At 43.6% G+C, this 10,268-nt stretch overlaps 3 non-coding genes across 3 annotated transcripts; 2 read left to right on the forward strand and 1 right to left on the reverse strand.

Moving 5' to 3' along the window:
- Positions 1-1,488: 1,488 nt before the first annotated feature.
- trnav-aac (transfer RNA valine (anticodon AAC)) lies at positions 1,489-1,561 on the forward strand. The gene has a single exon. It is a non-coding gene; the product is annotated as a tRNA-Val (tRNA).
- Positions 1,562-3,935: 2,374 nt separating this feature from the next.
- Positions 3,936-4,008, forward strand: trnav-cac (transfer RNA valine (anticodon CAC)). Its single transcript has one exon. It is a non-coding gene; the product is annotated as a tRNA-Val (tRNA).
- Positions 4,009-4,272: 264 nt separating this feature from the next.
- trnad-guc (transfer RNA aspartic acid (anticodon GUC)) lies at positions 4,273-4,344 on the reverse strand. The gene has a single exon. It is a non-coding gene; the product is annotated as a tRNA-Asp (tRNA).
- Positions 4,345-10,268: the final 5,924 nt, after the last annotated feature.

The following is a 10,268-nucleotide window of genomic DNA, read 5'->3' on the forward strand; positions in this document are numbered from 1 at the left end:
TGGGATTAGAGATGGTTTAAACCTGTGATTAAAGCCGTCACTTTTTTTTTTAAAGATCCACTCATATAGAGCTTTGTGCTGTCCTGTGTTAGTTTTAATCACCTCCTTTCTTTTCTTTTCTTTTTTTAATACTCTCACAAAACGCTGTGAAGAATCTTTTTCTCACACAACTTGGCCCCTGTCGGCCTCTTGAGTTTCATGCGGATATATTTTTTGCCTGGACACAAAGAGATGGAGGGATTAAGGACACTGAGAAACCTTTCAGAAACCACAGCTCCCCGGAGAGCGGCACCGACCAGGAGGCTGAGAGAGCAGAGAGTGGGAGGAAAAAGAAAAAGAGGGGGGAAAGGGGAAAACAGCGGTGAAGAAGACAACCTTCACCTTCTGGGGAGGAGAGAGGCCATTAGGCGACTGTCATCCTGTAGCACAACAGCTCATGAATGCACGATGCTTCAGGGCTGACTTATTGTAAATGTATTGACTTGGTTTTTCATTCATAAAATTATACAGCGTTGCCGTCTCTGCACTTTTGTTGCCAGAACCTGTGAGAAGCTCCAGGGAATATTCAGCTGATGTGGGACTCATAAGGCAGGAAAGACAGAGGAAATCTGTTATGATGTAAATCACTGTCTTCTTATTTGTTCCTCTGTTGGATCATGAGGCTCGTCACTGTCAATGCATTCAGTCTGTCTCATGCTACAGCCAATGCACCTACTGTAAATGTTCTGTTATTGCTGACAGTGCTGTCTGGCAAATCGAATGATTAGAACATTTGCATGTTTACGGTATTTTTCTAACAGCATGACATGATCCAACAGAATCATATCACGGCTTTAGTGCTAATGATTTTTGCATCGTGCACATTTAAACCAGGCGCTTTAATGCTGGATGCTGTGTGTGATAATCAGGCCAGAATTCAGACGTGAAGAGAAAGAAACCTCCTCACAAACATTTGGTCTCATCACCATTGTTAGTTATATGCAGGGATCAGTCACACAGCAGAACTACCCCATCACATTTGCCTGAATTAAACATGTCAGGAATGAGTGAGGAGTGATCCGTGCAAATAGAGTTTACATATATCAGAAGTAAAATTTCATCACACAGCTTAACAGCTGCTGGGTTGCAATGGCAGATCAAACAGAATCTTTGCTCACTGCTTCATTACACTGCGAAACTCCAGACTCCACATTAACCCTGCTCAGGCCGTCAAATCTTTAAATACTTGTTGGCATTTTGCAGACATTTCAGTGCAGATTTCCTCAAATTAATCCTAAATATCTGCTACTTTATGTAGCCAAGCTATTAGCTTACTTTAAGCTAGCTGTACGGATTCTAGCTAGCTCGCTAGCTTCAACCATCACTCTATAAAATCTGTTCATGCACGTAGCTGAGCAATGTTTGGATTATTAGAATACTTATTGATGCTAAATATACTCAATCTTACCTGTCGTCGGTGTTTTTCCACTAACAATAACTGTGCTGCAGGTTTCTGTAGTGTAGTGGTTATCACGTTCGCCTAACACGCGAAAGGTCCCCGGTTCGAGACCGGGCAGAAACAGTGTTATTTTTTCATATCAGCTGATCACATGAGCGCACATTATAGAAGTATTTTGTATATAACTTTTATATGTATGTGTGTTGTATTACCTTAAGCTAGCTAGCTTTCATCACGACGTCACCCATTTGGTTTGTGAACTCCTGCCTGGATTTTCTTACTTCCTGGTCGCCATCTTGAAATTTTGAAACCAGAAGTGACCATATTTGGAACTAGAGGGCGGAGCTGGGACGCAGCGAGGGGCGGATATGGAGGGGGGGGTGACGTCATTGTTCTACCTGTCGGCTACCTACACAACCGGCCGGCCTCCAAGCTAAACATACACTGGGGGAAAAATGTGGCTGATCAATCCAGATGTGTTTTTTTCTGAGTGTGAACACCTCGAATCCGGCTGTATCCAGTTTGATTTCAATCGACATGCTACTTCCGGTTCACGGGGCATGACACGGGACAAAAAAAAACATGATGCATGCGCACAGGCTTGAATGGACTCTGTATATTACGAGGCGCCACCTAGTGGTTTGGAGGACAGAAAACACGCTGGATGAAGCCGGACACAAGTGTGTGCTAGCTAGATTTAAAAATAGGTCTGAACGCATCCAGCTTAAAGGCTGTCTGGGCTCAATCCTACTCTAGCTGGAATGACTTTCTCCAGTGTGAACGGGGCCTAGGGACTTGCTGCTAACACAGTTAGCTTCCTTAACACGAGGGGAACTTCATAGCTATCTGTAGAAGTCGTTTCAGCAGCCGGTTTAATACCATTGTCTGATATTTCATACACAATGAGCAACCTTTTATTGCTGCTGTTGCTTTATTATTGGGACTTTTATATTATAGCTTTTTTCGCCACATTTTAATTCTGCACACAATCAGAATCAGAATCTTTATATAAAGCAACAGGAAAGGTACAGGAAACACAGGATATATCTATTAAGAGGAAACAGCTGTGTAGTCTTTACCTGCTGATGTTTGTTCGTCTAGTTTATTTATGATGTGTAACTCATCCAAATCAGCCTGAATCATAATGTATTCTACAGACAGACGCTCTCTCTCCCTGGATGTCTCACTCACAGCTCCACTTGCACACTGTCTGTGAATATTGCAGCAGTCAAAAAAAAAAGAAAAAGAAGAGGCCCTCGCTAAAGCTCTGATCCCGCTTACTTCTAACAGGATTTGACCCTTAAGACTCGGAGCATGACCCTCATCTGCTGCAATACCATCATCCTGTTTAACATACACTCTCTCTATTGTCCTACTGTCTCACACACACACACACATAGAGGCCACAGAATGGAGACACACATTTCAGCAGACACACACACACACACACTGATGCAACTCTGCTTAATTCTATGCACAACCTGGTGGATCCAGTTAAATGTAAATTGCAAACAAGCGCTGCTGGCGGTGCAGAGAATGAGAAGAGGAGTAAGGAGATGAAGAGGATGGAGAGAGGAGGAGGATGGAGAGAGGGGGGGTAAACTCACTGTGAGAGGATGATACGATTGAATGAGTGAGAAAAAGAAGAAGAGGAAGAAGAAGAAGAAGGGAGAGAGAGAGGCAGGGTGGATGAAGGAGAGGAGAGATTGAGCAGGCAGCTAAGCACCAGATTAAACTCCGGGGTCGTCAGCTGTAAAACAAACAGTCCTTTTAGTGGGGATCAAAATCCAGACTTAACCTCCTCCCATCCCTCATCCCTCATCCTCCTCATCCCTCATCCTCCTCATCCTCCTCATCCTCTGTCCACACACAAACACGCATCATCACAGAGGAGATAATGCTGCTCACTCAAGTCGAGGAGAATCTCAGTGGAAAGCTAGTTCCCGTCTCAGGGCCCATTTTTTTTTTGTGCGCTGCTCCCTCAACTGCCCCTCAGGGAATAAGAAGTCCTATTATACACAGTCCTTCATTATATTTGAAGGACCCCCCACCCCCTACATAACTCCCATTGATGATAGAATGGGTTAATATCTGGCGCAGAGAGGCAGAGGAGTAGGTTTGCTTCATACAGTTCTGTGTTTATATTCCATCTTTACTGTAACATTCCCCTGACGCCGCCGCCGCTCGCCTTCATATTCCGCCCGTTCTGGAAGCTGCCTGGACGGCTCCATCAGTCTGAAGGCTCAATTTCCAAACTGTCAGCTTTTATACTCACTGTGAGACCTCTTCCTTTGTTAGCTGTGTGTGTGTGTGTGTGTACAAATATACTGTAAAATACAGGAGCAGCAGTGCATCCTCTGGTTGTTCTGTCTTTGTTGAAGGGTAGAAACACTAGAGAAGAAAATATTATTTCCACACAAGGCCACACACACACACACACACACGTTTCACGTGTTTTATCGGCCCAGGAGGTGTGACGTAAAACGATGACGTAACGGTTTCTGTAGTGTAGTGGTTATCACGTTCGCCTCACACGCGAAAGGTCCCCGGTTCGAAACCGGGCAGAAACAATGTTAGTGAACTTTTTAATTAGACTAAAAAAGTCAATCAGTCTAATCTGTACAAACAACGCAAATAATTAATTAAACAAACACGAAGAAACAACTCTGTAAGAAAGATTTTTAACTCTAATAAATAATTTTTGTATTTGTTATTTTATGATGTTGAGTAAAATGATCAAATGTTGATGTAAAAAAAAAAATCAGATCATCAAATCATTACTTTAATTACTTAATTAATCATACTAATAATTACTTAAAAAGTGTGAAAAAGAACTCCCCGTCGGGGAATCGAACCCCGGTCTTCCGCGTGACAGGCGGAGATACTGTCCACTATACTAACGAGGACTGTGTGTATGGGAGGGGTGTGACGTAGACAGAGGGTGGCTTTAGATAGAGAAATAATGCGTGTAAATTTATCATGTGATTACCGTGTGCGTGAGATCAGGTACAGGTTTAAGGGGTCATGTTTTTAAATTATATGTCACTAATAAATATGTCACTACTATGGTGTCTTGACTCTAAAGAGGCCATGTATCCATGTGGATAAGAGTCCTTGTAGGCTTCTATGTGCAATAATCTGTGTGTGTGTTTGGTTTCAGGCTCTCTGCATGTGTGATCCATGGTCCCCAGGCTGCTAAAAGCACAACATTCAACTCAATTAGCGGCATGCATAATTGATAGCTGTCTGGGAGAGTATTTGTATTTACACTGGAATTAAAAGCCTCCGGTGTCACCTATCACATCTGAGGGATGGCAAGTGTGTGTGTGTGTGTGTGTGAGGGGTGGGGTGTATGGGATGTGTGTTCATCATGAGACTAAGTGGATTGCTGCTGGGAGCTTCTCTTTATGTCTCCTTTCTGCTGCAGAGAAAACTAAATCGCAGCTAATCCACCTACAAACACAGCAGCACAACACTTTGTTTAGGTTAAGTAGAGACGGATTAAGTTGTAACCCAGTTCTCACTGAAACTGCTCTGAGTTTTATTACCCTAACATGTATATTATCGGTTTAAATAGAAGTGGGAACATGTACAATAACCTGTAACACTGAAAAAGCTGACATAGTTTGTCACGGTGAGGCTACAACAAGCTGACAAAGTACCAGGAAGTCACAGCCCTCCAGACAACTAATCCTGCACATAAAACTACAAAAAAAGTCATTTTTACCAAAACAAAGAAGGGCTGAAAACCTAAGCTAGCATGTCACAAGCTGCAGTTCCACATATGGCCGCTTGAGGGTGGCCGAGTCAAAATTCACTTTCCGTTTGGTGACAACAGGGAAGTGAATTTTATGGTTGTGGTTTATGGAACTTTATGGTTGGACATTGTAAAATGGAGGTCTGCGGAGATTAACTGTCTTTTGCAGTCAGCCCCTAGAGGCTGTGAAAGGTACTGCAGCTTTTAAAACAGCAGGACAAAGAAAAACACAAGGACTCAAATTAAATGATCAGTTATATGAATATTATTTTAAAGATCATCTCAGACAATGTTCAATAAAATCACCATTAAAAGTGGATTTTTTAAGAATTGTTTGATTGATAACTGTTGATAACTGTATGCGTGTTTGCAGGAATCCATCCTCACCTTTCTGAGAGGAGCTCCAGGCTCGGGTAAAGGGATGGACCATTAGCAGGACATTTAGCTCTGAGCAGAGGCATGTCGCTGCTGCCTCCACCTCCACCTCCAGAGTATTGAACAGCCTGTTGACCTTGACTAAAGTCAGCCCATGTCAAGTGAAAAGCTGCTGCAGGGTGGAGTACGGAGCGGCTCTGGTGTGGAGTTCTTCACCTCTTTGATTCAGTGAGGAGAGAAAACCCGCTGTCACCTTCACTCGGCTCAGTCGTCTCTCCTCTTACCTGGCAGAAAAGTACCTTGACCTATTTCCTCTCAGCTTATTTTCCTTTTCCTGGTGCTTCTCTTCAGCTCTGACCCTCACACTCCAGTAATGACGGTCATCTAAGCCCATTTTATTGTTGCCCTTTTACACTCTGGTTGTGAAGTGAGGACTCTAACCTCAAAATCTCTCAATTACATTTTCACTTGTTAGACAAAATGTTGAAAAAGTAAAACATTATTACACATGTGTGTGTGTGTGTGTGTATATATATATATAGTGCAGTCAGATTAAAGAAATTAAAGCTTCTATTTTGGGCCTAAACATTTCGTTGTATTTTTGTTTAAATGACATATTGAAAGCTTCATTTCTTTCCTTTGTAATCAGAAAAAAATCCTCTAGATTTGACCTAGTCCTCCTAAATCTGTGATGGGGGAGGGAGACGAGTAAGGAGGGAGGTGGGAGTTTGGTTTTGTGTGTGTGGCTGGTGGTGGTGGTGAGATGAGATAGAGGGTTTAAGATTCGGTCCATCCATCCTTCAGTCCTGGCAGATCTCAAGTGGGCCGGCAGACGACAGAAAGCGAGCACCGTGTGACAAAGAGTTTTCCAGTCCTGCCCCATCCAAGGTAACGAGAAGGTGACTTGTGGTATTATTTAGCATTATTATTTCAAAACATGTTCTTTGTAAAGAACGGGATTAATTGAAGTTTTTTTCTTTGCTGCTGTCTGTCTGTCTCTGTAATTCTGCCTCCTCTCAGATTGATGGTGAAATTAGATTTGCATGTTCAGGCACTTAGCTGATGCTCTTATTCAAAATAATAAGCTTTAATTAGCAGCTAGCCACCAATACAAAAGGAGGAACACAAATGTAAGAGGCGAAGTTTGGATGAAATTGCAGAGAAAAGTAAATTACTGTGATTTGTTTGCAGCCTTTCTCCCGTGTTTATTTGTTTTTAGAAAGCAGATCTTTTTTTTTCGGCTGCTTCTTTTTACATTTAAAAGTAAAATACATGTGTGTGTATGTGAGGGCTGGGCTGCATGGGAAAGGAAATAAAATAAGAGGTATAAGGGCAGACATTTTTGTTGTTGTTGTTGCTCTAAGATAAGAGGATATTACAGCTGGTGGAGGAGGGCGTATGAGAGGCGGCATCATTCAGCGGAGGGAGAAGTGTTATGTGAAGTATTTCTTAAAGAGATGAGTTTCCAGCCTTCCAGGGGAGATGGTGGGTGTATCTGCCGCTGCGAATCACCCAGGAAGGTCATTGTGTGTGTGTGTGTGTGTGTTTATAGGATGAAATTATAGGAAGATATCGCAGTAACAGTCAGTGCAGGAAAAAATGATGCTTTCACTTTGATTTGGTGTAATTAAGGTGACATTTCAGGCACATTATGAACTGGCGGAATGAGGATGAATTAATTTTTTTAAGTGATAATGAGAGCAGAAATGACATTTGTTGAAGTTTTCTCCTCCCTGATGATGATGATGATGATGATGAAGACAGTGACGAAGATGCTAAGTAGTGTTATGTGTTTGCATTCTGTGGCAGATGCAGTGCAGCTGTAGTTCCTCAGTCGGACACCTTTCATCACCTTATTGGAGCAGAAGTAAGCCTGTGTGTGTGTGTGTGTGTTCACCTCAGTTATTTACATGTGTGTGGGTTGGTGACTGTGTCTGAGAGCTCTTCTGTTTATGTAAGAGTTATTATTATGCATTCATTCTGGTTGCAGCAGCCTGAACTGATAAAAATCACAGGGAGAATAAAAAACAATAAATTGATCAATCAGTGGTTCACTCTGATTTTAGCACTCTCCAATGTGTCAACATTCACTTTAACTTTACAGACTGCTGTCTGTAGTGTCTTGTTGCCTGTATCTAAGGCCCCGTTCACACTGGAGAAAGTGAATCCAGCTAGAGTAGGATTGTATCTGGATAGTCATGGACATTCACACACACGTGTCTGCACTCAATCCGGCTTAATCCGGCTTGTTTGCGGTCCTCCAAACCACTAGGTGGCGCCTTGTAATATATAGAGTCCCTTCAGGCCGCGGTAGGACCGTGTGTGCGCATGCGTTGTGTTCCTTCCTTTTTTTTTGGTTTAAAACACGACCCGCACACTGTCCCTGTGTACCGGAAGTATCATGTCACTAACTGGAAGTATCACGTCGCTAGCCGGATTCGCTAGCTGCATTTGCGTTCAGACCATTTTCAGACACATTTGAGCCAATCTGGCTAGATCCACCTCCGAGAGGTGGATTGAAATCAAGCTGGATATAGCCGGATTCGCGGTGTTCACACTCAGAAAAAAAAGGATCAGGATATATCCAGATACGGCCCGAATCCTGCACCAGCCAGATTGATTTCCCCAGTGTGAATGAAATATTTTTAACACACTGTTTCTCTCCACACCAGCAGGGGGCGATGGTCTGTTTCAAAAAGTGGAAATCAAGCTGACTATAATCTCACTTTTTGATGCTACATTACAAATAATCTGAGAAAAGATGTTAACAAGTCCAACACTGTGATAACAGCAGCGTCAGACAAACCCGATTCTGTTGTTATGGTGGTTGATGTCATTTGTTGCCTTCTTCTTGTCACCACTGAGATGATAGATTAGTAACTAAAAGGGATCCCTGCATGTCCTGGTCATTCTATGTATGTTGTGATACCGCTCAGCCAGACCTCACTGACTCTCCTCCCCTTTCCCCTCTTTCTTCTCCAGCTGTGCTGTTTCCTGACTGGGCCTACAAACCGGCCTGGTCGCCGGGCTCCAGACAGGTCCAGCTTTGGCACTTCCTGCTGGAGCTGTTGGGCCGCGGAGAGGGCGGTGCCATCGGCTGGGGTGGAGAGTGGGGCGAGTTCGTCATCAGGGATCCAGAGAGGCTGGCCAGGCTGTGGGGGGAGAGGAAGGGCAAACCTCACATGAACTACGACAAGCTCAGCCGGGCGCTCAGGTAACGCAGACGGCACAGAGCTGACGTATCCAGGGTGACACGGCTGGTTAGGTCAGCAGGTTACAGTAACAGCACGTGTGAGCAGCGCCTCTCCCTCTGGCTGATGCTTTAAATAAAATGCACTCCTGCGCAGCATGTGTTGTCAGAATTAAAATTTAAAGTGTGAAATGGCCACAGCTGACACACAGCAAGAGGCCGGGGGGAAGATGAGCGCAGCTCCACACGGTGTAGTCTGACACAGCAAACATGTCACTTCCAGATACTACTACAACAAACGCATCCTGCACAAGACCAAGGGGAAAAGGTTCACCTACAAGTTCAACTTCAGCAAACTCATCCTCGTCAACTACCCAGGATACCCACCACCTCTTCCTCCACCACCACCACCAGCACCACCAGCAGCCAGCCATCAGGTCACCACCATGTCCTCACCTCACCTTAAAGGACTACAGCACGTGGAAAACTACATTTATCCAGTTTTCCACGAGTCCTTTAAGAAGAGTTTGATTCCACAACACTTTAGCAGTGCGTTATTTAATATATTTAATATTTAAATTTATCATTTAATAGGCTGCTGAATACGGACACCTTATAGTTTGAATATAACGGACAGACAGATGCTGTATTGTAGCAGCTGAAGTTATTTCACAGGCAGAGTGAGGCTTAGGTTACCCTCCATTCTTTAAAAGGCACCAGACTTTGTTTAATTATGTGATAAATTCTGTAAAAGAAAAGAAATTCTGATGTGGAATGAAACTCTTAATATCACGTGTGTTCATCTGCAGAACCTCCGGAGGAGCAGCGCTGCTTCTCTCATGTTTAACATCAGTCGCCTGCTCTTCCTGAGGTTCTGCATGCACAGTGTCAGATTTTTAATCTTCTCATTGTTGTCATTTCAACCCAATCACACCATCTCCATTCCTCCCATGGTGCAGCTGGTCCAGAGGGGCCCCCTTTCCTTACCCCTCCTCCCCGCTGAGAGCAGCCTTCCTCTGTGTGGAGGGGCGGGGTCGGTGATAGACAGAGGTAAGAACGCAGCATCGTGCAGCATCAGCAGTGTCCAGAGAACAGCGTTCAGACCCAGAGTCTGGTTCAGAGGGGATAAGCAGGTGATCTTAGTGCTGGGCGAACATAGAGCAGCCTCAGAGGAACAACAACATGAAACTTTTATCACTGTGCTTTTATTTATTTAACAAAAATCCAGCCAAAAAGAAAGACAACATGTGGTCAGCAGTACGTGGGCCCTCGCCGCTAAGCCTGCCAAAAAGTTTGCTGATTATGCAACATCAAAGCAGCAAACGGACTTATTTAGCTCTAGAAATATGGATGAATCATTTAAAGATAATAATTTATACACTACACTTGCAGGAAATCTGATGTTTAAATGGTTTTACACAGAAATCAGTCTGCAGGTTGTAATTAGCATCTAATACAGCAGAGAAAGGGCTCTGTTTATTATTTATGTCACAATCTGTTCAGCCATT

This window comes from Parambassis ranga, chromosome 17, assembly GCF_900634625.1.
Source record: "Parambassis ranga chromosome 17, fParRan2.1, whole genome shotgun sequence".
Lineage (NCBI taxonomy): Eukaryota > Metazoa > Chordata > Actinopteri > Ambassidae > Parambassis > Parambassis ranga.